Source organism: Camelus ferus, chromosome 12 (assembly GCF_009834535.1).
Source record: "Camelus ferus isolate YT-003-E chromosome 12, BCGSAC_Cfer_1.0, whole genome shotgun sequence".
Lineage (NCBI taxonomy): Eukaryota > Metazoa > Chordata > Mammalia > Artiodactyla > Camelidae > Camelus > Camelus ferus.
The window spans coordinates 46,244,281-46,257,999 of NC_045707.1; the positions used below are offsets into that span (position 1 = coordinate 46,244,281).

The 13,719-nt window shown below is 40.5% G+C and overlaps 1 protein-coding gene across 5 annotated transcripts in view; it reads left to right on the forward strand.

The window, feature by feature from the left end:
• The window catches only part of TMCC3 (transmembrane and coiled-coil domain family 3), a 235,154-nt gene that overhangs the window by 204,895 nt on the left and 16,540 nt on the right, over window positions 1–13,719 (forward strand). The gene's annotated exons all lie outside the window — the stretch shown is intronic.

Genomic DNA, 13,719 nt, shown 5'->3' on the forward strand with positions numbered 1-13,719 from the left:
TGTATCTTAGGAGTGTGGTTTGCAACCTAAATTAATCAATTCCATTAACTGTCATGAAAACAATTTGGTCCAAGTAAGTGAGGAAGCCCTAATTGTACTTTGTGTGCTTTTTGAAAAACACTGGCTTTCTCAATAACTATTATAATAATGAACCAGGTCATTTACAGTCTGCATCAACACGGTATTTAGGATTTTGCTGCATTTTGCAGAATGTAAGATTAAATATTTTTGTGTCTAAATCTGATGTATTCAGTTACACCATAGATATTAGTACCTTAATAATGTGCCATACAGATTTCTACTCTTTTCCTGTATTTTGTACATTTGTTCTTCTGTATCTTGGTATTAAAAACAAATATTAGATATTATCATGAAATATTTATTAGATAATGTCATGAAAGTTTAGGAAACATTGAAAATGTTAAAGAGCAGACAAAGTGAAGCATGAACATCATTGAAATTAAAGTTCTTTTCCTTCTAGAATTGGGCAATTCTGTATGTTCATCAACATGGGTTTATTGAGTACTTGCAATGTTATAGGTACTGTAAAGATAAAGTAGTCATTTTTACAGCTCCTGTGTTTTCATTTTCTATGGTTTTTTTTTTTGTATTTTATTTTTTACTCTTGAGGAATAACTTGCGGTAACATGCGTACACCTTAAATGTAGAGTTCGATGGTTTTTACCTGTGTGTGCATCAGGTGACTGTCATCTGCGTCGGCGTTGTCAGCCCCCGGCACCCCCTTGTGCCACCTTCTGCCAAACATCCTCCTCATTCCTGCCTCCCCGCGAGGGTAGCCACTATTCTGATGTCCACGTCACTGGAATCCCTTTAGGTAGTTTCTTTCATTAAATGTGACCATTTGAGATTCACCTGCGTCGTGCGTTGATAGTTGCTCATTCTTTTAACTTGCTGCATGTGATTTTTAACAGCCTTTTTGCTTAATTTTCATTTTAGTGGGTGAGATTCATCATACAGAAATTTAAATATTCAATTTGTGTTCATTGGTATGTGCAGACCTAGTAGTGATTGGATTGTCAAGAAGAAGAGCTGCAAAGGCTTAGAGGTTGCAGAGTTCAACCCCTTCATTTTCTCAAATGAGGGACCTCAGACTGAAGAGTTAACTAGACCCCAGGTCCCCCATCCATCTAGTCCAGATTTCTTCGTGCAGTCAGGATGCTGTGTCACAATTTAAACTTGATCCTATGGTTGATCCCAGTCAACAGGAATGCAGTCTTGGGAATTGATTAATTTAGAAATCCATAATCAGCAACACTTAATATGTTGACCCATAAATGGTAAGAATTTCAGTTATCTGGAAATTTCTTTCATCTATGATACTTGTCTTTTAGTGTCAGTTAAATTGAGGTGTTGCTTACTTTGTCAGTGAAACTTATTTTTTTATTAGAACCAGTGCTTAAAGGAGAAGGAAGGGGAACATTTTAACTAGTATGCATGTTTATTATGACATTTCACTTTCAATGCATCGTCTTAAACTTTTGCTGTTCCAGATGCTGTTCTTTTCAAGCCTAGATGGAGACCACAGAGATTACTCTTAGAATGAGAAGTCATAGGGTAAATTCTGATTCTGTGGTCTCTGCAAGTGAAAAACTAGCCCTTAATCTTATACCTTCCTGCTACGGTAACAGAGATTCATAGAAAGTTCCATAGAAAGGATTTGAAAGGACAGATTAGTGGACTCATAGCAGTGGAAGATTAAATTCCTTATTGACCTACTGGCCAGGGAGTATCCACAGGACATTCTTCAGTATGTTAGAGCCTCCTTACATATAATTAGTAAACGTAGAAATAAGCGGCTTATGTTTTTCCTGTAATTAGGAAGCACTATTTTTCAAGCAGCATTGAAACCCATTACTTGGTTATGAAATAAATTTAATGAATAGCAACTATCATTTTATGTTTTTAGATGGAGAAGCAGAAGGAAGAATACAGCAAATACCCATCTATATTATCCAGATTCAACAATTAACATTTTTCACATTTATTTTATGTCTAAATTTGTGTCCGTCTGTGTTTTTTTCAAAGTAAGTTACATGCAGTAATCAGGGCACGTTGTTTCTGATATGTATCTAAAAACGACTTTTTCCACATATTAAAATTAACACACCACAAGATTACGATTTCCTAAAATGCAGTTGTTCAAAAAATGAGCTAACTTTGTTTTCTAAAATACAGTTGCATTTCTCTAATACTATGTACAGAAATGAATTCAAAATGGATTAAAGACCTAAATGTAAGACTGGGTACTGTAAAACTCCTAGAGGAAAACATAGGCAGAACACTCTTTGACATAAATTGCAGCAATATTTTTTTTTAACCAGCTCCTAGAGTACTGGGAATAAAAGCAAAAATAAACAAATGGGACCTAATTAAATTTAAAAGCTTTTGCACACCAAAGGAAACTATAAACAAAACGAAAAGACAGCCTACGGAATGGGAGAAGGTATTTGCAAATGACGTGACCAACAAGGGACTAATTCCAAAATATACAAACAGCTCATACAACTTAATATGTTGGATTTTTTTATATGTATATAAAAAACTTAATATGTATATTAAAAAAATCCAATCAAAAAATGAGCAGAATACCTAAATAAACGTTTCTCCAAAGAAGATATCCAGATAGCCAAGAGGCAAATGAAAATATGCTCAACATCACTAATTATTAGAGAAATGCAGTATCACCTCATACCAGCCAGAATGACTGTCATTAAAAAGTCTACAAATAATAAACACTGGAGGGGGTGTGGGGAAAAAGGAACCCTCCTACACTGTTGGTGGGAATGTAGTTCGGTGCAGCCGCTATGGAGGACAGTATCGAGGTTCCTTAAAAACTAAAAATAGACTTATCATATGATCCAGCAATCCCACTCCTGGGCATATATCCGGAGAAAACTCTTAATTCAAAAAGGCACATGCAGTCCAATGTTCACAGCAGCACTGTTTACAGTAGCCAAGACATGGAAGCAACCTAAATGTCCATCGACAGATGAATGGATTAAGAAGGTGTGGTATGTTTATACAATGGAATATTACCGTAAAGAATGAAATAATGCCATTTGCAGCAACATGGAGGGACCTAGAGAAGTGAAGTAAGTCAGACAGAGAAAGACATAAAAGATATAATATCACTTACATGTGGAATCTAAAAAAAGATACAGATTTTATTTGCAAACTAAAAAGAGACTCACAGACATAGAAAACACTGTGGTTACCAAAGGGGAAAGGGTGGGGAGAGATAAATTAGGAGTTTGGGATTAACAGATACCCATTACTATACATAAAATAGATAAACAACAAGGACCTACTATATAACATAGGGAGCTGTATTCAATTTCTTGTAATAAGATGTAATGGAAAAGAATTGAAAAAATATGTATGTATATGTATAACTGAAGTGCTTTGCTGTACGCCTGAAACATTGTAAATCAAGTGTACTTCAATAAAAATTAAAATAAAAAAATTTACGCATTGTATGTAATAAAGATAAATGTTTCATAAAACTTGTTTCAGTTATGTGTGTGTGTATATGCACACATGTACAATGTATGTATTGGTACATAACATATTTCTTACTGTGGGTCTCATTCAGAGTTTGGAATATCCTGAGAGAAGTTGATTATAAATAAGGATTTGGTCCCCAGTAATGCTGCTAGTTCTGTGATGAGTGTTGGATGGCATCTAAAAAGTGAATACTTTCAATAACCTTAATATCCAACAAGGAAGATAAAACAAGTAGGGAGCCACTTAGCAGTATGAATAAAAGCCAGGGTGGATCAGGAAGTAATAATGGGCCTCTCATGGAAGAGATCTTGAAGTGATGGTAGGATTTGAATAAAACAGAGGCCTTGGAAATGGGTGTCCAGAGGGAGTTATATAAGTATTGAAGTTAAAAAAAAAAGTTCAGAAATATTTTCAGTGTGCAGTGCTGAGATCTGTCTGGTGGGTAGTTGGAAGAAAGGAGGAAGACACTGGAGAGTTGGAATGGGAAAATTTACTCAGATTAAGTACCAGCAGGAGGAAGAACACAGTTCTTTTATTAACACATTGAACACCACTGTCACCCAGATTGGGTTTCCTCAGGGGCGCCCGATCCACAGTGAGCGATCAGTGTGTTAAAGGAAGAACCATTGTACATCTTGAGCAGTGTTGTAACGTGATGAAAGCGGAAGTTTGGAAGATTAGTGTAATGACTCTCTATGGACTGGACTGAAGAAGTAAAATGCTGAAAGTGATGAAACCTGGTTAGATCATTGCCCTTTGTATAGGTGAGGTAGGAGGTGAGAGGCTGGATTCTGGCAGGTGGACCTGGAATGGAAATAGCAAGGGAGTGTCAATCTAGACAGAAATTGCTGAACCAAAAAAAAAAAAAAAAAAAGAATTTGGTGGCAGTTTGAATAAGAGATGAAGGAGAGAGAACTAAAATTAGAGAATGAAGCCACTGATAGATAAGGTCATAAAATTAGCTATAGCCCAACTTAAAAAAATTCCACACTTTATCTATAAAGACAAGCTTTCAGGACATAATACTCTCAAGAAGTAATTTAGGAGGCTTTTTAGGGAAAGTAGCAGGTTATAATCATTAGGTAAGCTTTTCTAATACAATTTTCCCTTGTTTTACTTTAAGATTTAGAGATGGGAAATGGTAGACATCTGTCTTAGAGTTCTGCTTTTACTGAAAATAGCAACATAGAAGATTAATAACACCTATTTTAAAAATTAGGGGCCAGAAAAAAAATTAAGGACCAGATATTGAGATAGAAAATTTTAGCCATTTGAGGTACTATACCTTTTTAAAAGTTAGATTGCATCACTCAAATACTAGGTCGCCTCGTCTGCTTTTGAGGTGGTGGGCATCTTTTAAAAAATTATTAGCTTTACTGTTCAGGTTCATTGAAACTTGATGTTTAATGGAAATTCCTGGTGTGGGTTTGAGATTCTGCTTGTCTTTTTTTTTTTCCTGCCTCTCTGCAGCAAGATGCAGGTGCTTCTACAAGCAGATTTCATGGGCAGGGGGGCTTAGGGAGGGGGCAGGGAGCAATTGTCAGCTTCTACTGGAAGAGCTCAGTCATGACAACAACTACACCATTGTTCGTGGTTCTAGACTTTTCTAAAGTTCCCACCTATTGAGTGTGTGCTGTGGATAATAAACAGTAGCTTATACTCAGAGCACTTACTCTATGCGAGGCCATGTTCCAGGCACATCACAGATATTAATTCATCTAATCCTCAGAGTCACCCTGTGAAGTTGATGCCCACCCCGCACTTTACAGATGAGGAAACTGAGGCATAGAGAGAGTAAAGAACTGCTTGCCCAAGGTGATGCGATTAAGGTGGCAGAGCTGGAATTTGAACCTACATAGCCTGGCTCTGAGTCTGTGCTTTGGAATCACTAAGTTATGTTACCGCTGTGACATAGTTAACCTCTGTTTAGAATATGTGGCTTTGGAATCAGGGCTTTCCTGTGAATCTGAGCTGACTAGTGACTGCAGGTGTTGTGAGTGGCCCCAGAAGGCTGTCCCCTCTGTTTGGAAATAGAATCAACCCAAATATAGACTTGGATTCCAAGAAGGGTCATGGTATAATGTTTATCGTAAAAATCACAACCCAGAGTTCGTTTCTTTGCAGTTTCCTTCCTCCCAGATTACAAAACAATAGGTTCCTCGAGGACTGTTGTCTGTCTGAAGCACGACTCTTGGGTGCTTGTGCGGTGGCTGTGGGAGAAGGAAGCCGCCTCTTATCTGCATCTTGGTAGCTGAGCCCTTAGTGATTAGGCACTGGGGCGTTCGCCAGAAGAGGGAGTTTCTGTTCATGCCAGCATGTTTCACTGCATTGAGAATCATTTTTGGTGGTTAAAGCAGAAGCAACCTACATTATTTTTTTATTACACAAGATATCTTGGGATTTAAGCTAGTTTCTTGTCTTACTTATTAAATGTCAAATTGGGAACGTCTCCAGTAATTGCCTTGTGGCATCAAGAACTGTCTGAAGCCGTCTGTTAGGATTCGCTTTTCTGGGTTCTCTACCACAAAGTACTTTCTACTTCGCAATATTTAATGGTAGCACAGTGCTTTAAGTAAACTAAATTTTAGGGTCTGTTGGGGTTATAGGAGACATGTTCATATCCAGGAAAGGGTCTGGTATGTGCAGTAGGCTCTCAGTAAAAGGTGTGGGCATGTTATTAGAGCCCAGACCTTGGATCCAGCTGGAATCACAGCTCTTCTACATGCTAGCTTTTATGATTTCAGACAGGTCACTTAACTTCCCATCTGTAAAATGGGAATAATTGTTTTCATCTCAGATTCTTGAAAGGAAAAATAAAATAATGTATGTGAAGCATTTTGAAAATATATGCGATGCTCACTAAGTCCCTAATAACTGGTAGCTTCTCTTTTTAAAATAAATTTGAACTATCTTGCCAAGATCCTGTCCTCTCTTGGACCGTTCTTACTGAGGCCTGCTTTTGCCCTTTAAACAATTCACTGCCTTCTTAGCCTTTGGAGGATAGAAGGGCTCCTTTATTTTTGTGTTTCTGTTCTATTGAATTGTTATTTCCTAAGGGATAAGGGACTACAGTCGTCCCTCGGTATCCGTGGGGCATTAGTTTCAGGACCCGCCTTGGATACGCAAGTCCATAGTCTGTCCCGAAATCTGCAGATTCAGTCAGCCACGGGTTGTGTAATACTGTAGTATTGATTGAGAAAAATCCTCATGTAAGACTCGCCCAGTTCAAACCTGTGTTGTTTGTTCGAGGTTCAACTGTATTCTTGACAATCTTGCTGGTGCATTGGATAAATTATTTTTTAAAGTTTTTTATTTAATGCAGTGCAAGACTGCTTCCTTATATGCCATCGCAAATAATGCATTAAGTTAAAACTTGGGTGTGTAGGAAGGAGCAGGAGCCTAGTTCTCTGCAACAGTTAGGATGGTAATCATGGGGAGAGATGTCACTTAGGGAGCAAGGGGGAACAACTGCATCTCCTGTACGTTGTGGGTCTTAGCATCTATTATGTGGTCATTGGTCACCTGCATTCCATTTGGAGCAGCAAAGTGCCATGTGGTTTGTTACTCTCCTGAATATTTGATCTCTTGCATGAATCAAAAGCCATTAACAGTCACAGTCCAGTCTGTCTTGAAAGCAGTCCACAACCACCTCAGCTGCAAGTTCTTCTCCATGTCGTTGCAATGCAAGCAGCTGAGGATATAAACATGTGGGACAACTGGCTGCCCCAGTTGGCTGTCTGTCAACCATTGATTCATGCAACAGATAACAAGGTCCTTTGAGAAAGGAATGTGGGGCAGGACACAGGTGGCTTATGAAACATTCCCTCCCCTCAGGCTTTAAGACAAGGGGGGAACAAATGTTCTGCATGCACTCACCATACCTAGAGAAGACGGAAATGCAGGTTTGGGAGAGAGTACAAAGGAAGCTGGGCATGGGAATGGGGAGGCTTTGTGGAAGAGACAGTGTTTGGATTGGTCCTTGAAAGGGATATTGGGATGGAGGTGTGAGAGGACGTACTAGGGTGAGGAGCTAGCAGGTATTTAATATGTGAAGCATTCAGGAGCGTATTGGACTAATCGGAGTCAGTGAAGTTAAAAACTTTAGACCTCAGTACAAATCTTGGTTCTGTGTCTTATTAGCTGTAACCACAAGTGATTGGTTGCCTCCTCACATCAGAACCTATAAAGCATAGCTAATGACGCCTACTTCATGGAGCTGGGGGGTTAGACGGGAGTGGACATACAGCTCCAGGCTTACTCCTGGGCTGGTGCATGGATGTGCTCAAAGTAGCACCATGGGTAAGTCTACAGGTATACGGCTCAGATAGGATCAAGAGAATTTTAAATTCCTTGCTAAGGATTTCACACTTTAGGGAACTTTAAAGGTTTTTAAGAAATAACAGGACATGATTTGATTTATCTTGTTTTTTTTAAATTGAAGTACCATCAGTTACAATGTGTCAATTTCTGGTCTACAGCACAATGTCCCAGTCATGAATATACATACATACATATTCATTTTCATATTTTTTTGTTAAAGGTTATTACAAGATATTGAACATATGAAAAAAAGATATTGAATATAGTTTCCTGTGCTATACAGAAGAAACTTGCTTTGTTTTAATCTATTTTTATGATTTAATCTCTTAAAAAGATAATTTTATTTGACACAAGGAAGTCAGAGTTTTTATATTGATTGTCCTCAGCTGAAGGTCCAAAACGACTTCAAAGTAAGGTTGTTTTTCCATACTAGGAATAAATACCAAAACGTTGACTGAAGGCTCTTTTCATGGATGTTAAAAGTTTTTTTCTTTAAATAAAATGCTGTTTGGAATTTTGGTAGAACTATAAGCAGCTTTTTATTTCTAATTGCTATTGGGTGATGATACTGCTGGATTATATTAGCAAAAAATAAAATTGCTCAAAGGAAACAACTTCAGTATTGCAAAAAGGAAAATAGATCAGTTTTCCTTTACTCCCTCAAAACTTAGGTGTGTTATTTCTGAGCCCTGTCTGATGGCTAGTAGTGTTCTGATCCATTTACAACAAAATTCTGTACTACAGATCATCCAGTACATATGCCCCCCACCCCTGGTTGCCCCCTCCTCCTTCTTTGTTACAGTACCAAAAACAAAGCCCTGGCCTGCAGAGAACAAATTATGAGGCTTAGGTTTGCTTTGGGAATGTACTTTAGGCCCCGAGTACCAAATGGTATTTCCTGGCTCAGTCTCACATAGCATCTTTTCAAAGGGCACAGGCCACGTTGTGACCCTTGTGTAGCTTTCTCTGGGTGCCCTGGGAAAGGGGGATAGAAGCAGCTGTGCCAGTTTATGAACTCGGTGTATTTGACAACATGCCTCCAGTTACACGTGGGAGTGAGAGTCTAGTGTTCATCTCCAGGCAGGATGACACATCTACCAGCTTTAGATTAAAGATCACCTATCTCTTTTTGTTATGAGTCACGTTATGATAGGGGCATGGAAAATATAGGTGGAGTAGCAATAATACCCAAAAGTCTGAAAAAAAAAAAAGGAGGGAAAAGCAAAAAAAGCTCATTACCAAGCCTAACAGTTACTCTAAGTTTGGGTTCTGAACTTCCTAGTGTCCAAGGCAAAAAGGGAAACAGAATTGTTGATATCTAGTAGACAGCCCTATCATAGTCACTATTATAGCCACTTTATGTATTGATCCAAGAAGCTATACTTTAGGAGACAAATACTTTCCCTTTTGTGTAGGGCACCTATAATGAACAAAGCATGAATTGAAATGAAAAGTTAACTTGGGTATGTATTTAGGCTGTTGCTTTTAAAAACAGGCATAGGGCCAAGTGAGATCTCCAAGGAGTCTTGCACATCTGAAAGTAACTTCTGTTGCAGGTCACGGCCTTTCATGCAGAGTTATCCATCGCTATGTGTCCGAGAGACACTCGGTGCCCCTCAAAGACCTCGTTCAGATTGGAGATGCCGAAAGACAGCAGGATAGGCCTAGATTTGCTATCCTTCAGAAGCTTAGCTTAATTTAAACACATGGCCCTCCCAAGAACACCCACCCACTGTGTTTGGGAGTAGGAGAGGTGGTGAATAAATGCTCTGGGAGAAGGAGAAGGCTGGGCCCTAGCCCTGGGATGGAGACAGCCTACAGGCCAGGCTGCCAGGACCGGCCGTTCTTCTCTGCCCACTGGCGAAGTCCTTGGAGATCCATTTTTTGTCCTTTAGAGCTGCCTCTACTCCATCAGTTCCTTGGGTTGGTTCTCTTGGAGCAGAATGGGGTCCTCCCACCTCCCTGCCTCTCCCTTGGCCCTCAAGGCAGATGGTCAGGTCCCTTTCAGGGAAGATGTTGCTGACAGACACTGCCAGCAACTGGTGGGGAATACCTATGGGTGGGAAAGATTCTAGAACTCCTCAGAAGCTGTTAGGTTGGTGCCCAGGGGTTCTCACTCATCCCTTCCCTCAGTTTGTTCTGAGTATAGGAACTAAAAGCCTCAATGACATTTATCGTGCATTTAGTCTTAAAATCAGGGCTTCCTGTTTCCTCTTCTGCAGAACTCACCATCCCACATCTCTCCACAAGGAGGAACTCTGAACCCTTCCTTCGAGAAGCCTGAGTTTTTGGTAGGGGTGAGGGGTTGGTGTTTAGTGCTCACTTCCCTGTTGTAAACTTATGTGCTTTTGAGGTATGTAGGAGCCCCAGAGACCCCCTCCTCTTCTTAGCAGCACCCTCTTTGGGTGTCACTTAACATGCCTCTGCGGTTCCCTTGCTGGGGGACTGTGGCTGTCTGTTAGCTGCAAGTGGTACCCAACAGAGATAGGTTTTTCATTAGCATAGACTTCCCCTTCTGCTCTTCAAGGCCAGTCTGTTTTAATTGGGCCTTTCCACTCTCCCTTGAATTTAATTCTTATGTAAATTATGAATTATACAGTAAATCTTTACCAGGTAAGACTAATGTTGTAAGGGGTTAATTTGCATTAATTGGAAGCTCTTTTGAAGCAATATGTATTTTTGTGGTGTATGTAACTCAAAGTAGGTTACCTACCATTGTTGCCTGGTAGAGGCTTAGTGAGAAGATAATTATTTCTAATTACAGTATCAAGTGTTTGTAAGTGCTTGAAGATATTTGAAGGATTTGTTTTTGGGAACCTTGAACGCTTTGCCTGGTCTCCCTCACACTGTTACTCAGCAGTGTCTGTGGATAAAGGTTTGGGCTATCACAAGTACGTGTATTCCAGCCCCTGTTCCACATGATCCTTGATTCCAGATTTGCTTTACCTGCAGTCAAGAAATAGAACTTTTGACGCTACAGGTTTTCTTTTGTCAGTGATACTGAGAGGAAGAGGTGGGGAGAAATAAAACCTTTCTGGTACAACTAGTGACTCAATTCCCGTTCTGTACACCATGAACTTATTTGAAGTTCAGAATGTGCCATTGTCAGACTTGAACTACGAAAGGAAGTGTTCTTTGTATAAACAAATTAGAGCAAACATTATACTAAGACACTTTACTCAGAACACATCCTTTTGGATGCCACGTGAAGATCTTTAAGGTTTTTCATGTCTAGTGTGTAGTGGGGGAAAGTGGCTTTCTTCTCGAATATAGGTCTTGAATATTCTGTATAGGTAACCACATGAATATAGTAATTACATCTTGATAAAGTGCTTATTGAACCTTCAGAGTTATTTTTCCAGGACGGATTGGCTCAGTTAGCAAGAAAAACAAGTGTTTGATGCTCTGGTCCAGTAATTTGGTTAACTTCCTTAGGTTCCATATTCACTGAGTAGCTAGACAGTTTGCAAGTGCTTATCAAGTGAGCAAGGAGAGAAGATGGCTTGGTTGTAGTATATGTATTACCAATAAGAGAGTCATCTAAACCTCATGTTCTTCTGATGGAACATCATAAGGTCCCCCCTTCAAGGCATGCTGAGCAGGGCTGTGTGTTCTCCACTCTGTCACCCAGCCTGGGGAAGGCCGTCTTCCCTTCTCTCCAGGCAAATCCATGGCTTATCTGCTGAGTGCCTGTTCGCACAAGCGTCCAGACATCAGCCCCTCTCTGGTGAGGCCCTAGCATCCTCTCTGTAGGTCCCTTACCTGGCTTACTTTCCTGATTTTTACCTTCTGTTTCTCTCCTTCTCCTTCTCTTTGTGGTTGTAAATGCTTGGGCATAATTCTGATAAAAAGCAACGGGTTTTTTATCCTCGTAAAATTATTTTGCTGAAGTCACTGTTTCTCTTATAGAGCATGGTTGAAGAATGGACTTTCCAGGCTAAGATGGGTGTGGCCACAGTAGGAAGTCATATGGGTGTTGAGTTCAAGTTCCACCTGAGGGAGAATTTTCTATAAGGGTGGTCTCAGCCAAACCCAGAGTGTCCCACCCAAGGCTGGATGACCATATGAGGGACACTGTGGAATGGGTTCTCCAGGGGTTGGTGGCTTGTACATATCTTGTGGAATCTTGCATACTTCATATGATTGAGTTGAGCCCCAGCTAAGATGTTTATTTTCTGTGGATTTCAAGAAACATATATATTCTTCTTAAGCTTTGTTTGTTCCATAAAATAGGGCTGGTGTGCTAAATGTATGAGTACATAAAAATATTTAACATAATGCCTGCTTCATAATGGAAGTCCTCGGCCGTTGTCAGGGAAGCAGGCTCTGGAGATGGATGGCCTGGATTTCAGTCCTAGCTCTGCTGTTAATGAGGCAGTTCACTTGACTTCTCTGTGCCTACTGTTTTCATTTGTAAAATGGTAATAATAGTAGAACCTATCTCAGCGTTTTTAACCAATAGGATATGGCCCCTGTCCCTGACATGATATTTTTCCTCCAGGGCATGTGGTGGGATTAAAGTTAGGTAGAGCCAATGCAATGGGCGCAGGAAATCCAGATGTCTCTTCTGGGGACATCTTTAGGACCCAGCGGACAAGTCACTGAGTTCCCTGCCCCCCCATGACCACCAGCAACATTCCTGATGGTAGAGGCTCCTTCACAGCCTGGGTGTCTCAGCTGACTCGCGGCAGACTTGTTAGCCTGAGCAAGAGATTAACCTTTCCCCTATTTTAAGGCCCTGGGATTTTGACATGGGTTGTTACCAAGGCAAAGCCGAGTGCATTCCGACCTGCACACCCTAGGAACAGCCTTGATACTACACCTTGAAGTTAGATTTCAGCTAAAATGAGTGAGTGTACAGAATGTCAGCTGTGTCGTATTGGACACCAAGGCCACAGAGACCTGCAAAAGCATTTGGATCCTGAACCCGCAGCTCCTTTGTGGGCCTGCCTGTAAAACCACCCTCATGTGTGCCAAGAGATACCTGTTGCCTGGGCAGTGACCGTCAGTATGACGGACCTGACCCTTTCCCTATGTGACTGAGCTCAGGCAGCTTTTCTTTAAGCAAAGGGTCACCATATCTGGCCTGGAGACTAAGCAGGTGGTTGTTATCTGTCTCCTCTCCCCCTCATTCTGATCTCTCTGTCCCTTCACCCTGTGGCCACTCTGTGACCCCCGGAGCCTCAGGGCTCTCCTGCCTCAGCCCACGCCCTGCAGGTGTCACAGGTGCCTGCTTCCCCTTTCCAGTTCTGGTTTGGGTGGTGTGCCTCTGCATTGGCTGTGCTTCCCTTTTTGTTCATGTCTCTCTGGAGCTTTAGGGGGTAAACTTGAAATGTCATAGGGGACAGCCCTCTTTCAAAGGCTGCATGGTTTGTTTGAGCAGCACTGGTAACGACCAAGTTGTGTCTGGCATCCCAGTGAGTAAGGTGAGCTCCTGGGGGCGTTGAGCTGGAGGCTTGGATTGTAGCAGAGATGACTCAGTGTCAGTGTTTGACGTCTGTCCAGGGCTTAAAGTGTTTCCTTAGCCTTTGTTCCAGAACATTGAGGGGACAGCTTTTCTGCTGCCGGAAGGAAAACATTATTAGGAATGGCTTTTCACTAGGATGCTGGTGGTTTGCTTGTCATGTAAGATAATAATATAGACAAATAATTTCGAAAGAACTGAAGGAGGTGAGCAGTCTTTTTAAAAAAAAAAAAAAAGCATCTTTTCTGCCAAAATGGTAATTCAGTTTACTTATTTTTTAAAAAGTTGGAAAATACAACAACATAATAAAAAGAATGACTCCTTATAATCCCAGAGTGCAAAAATAACCATCATTAACAATTTAGAGCTTCTTTTTCTTTTAGTTTTTATAAACAGGTACATTTTTAAAT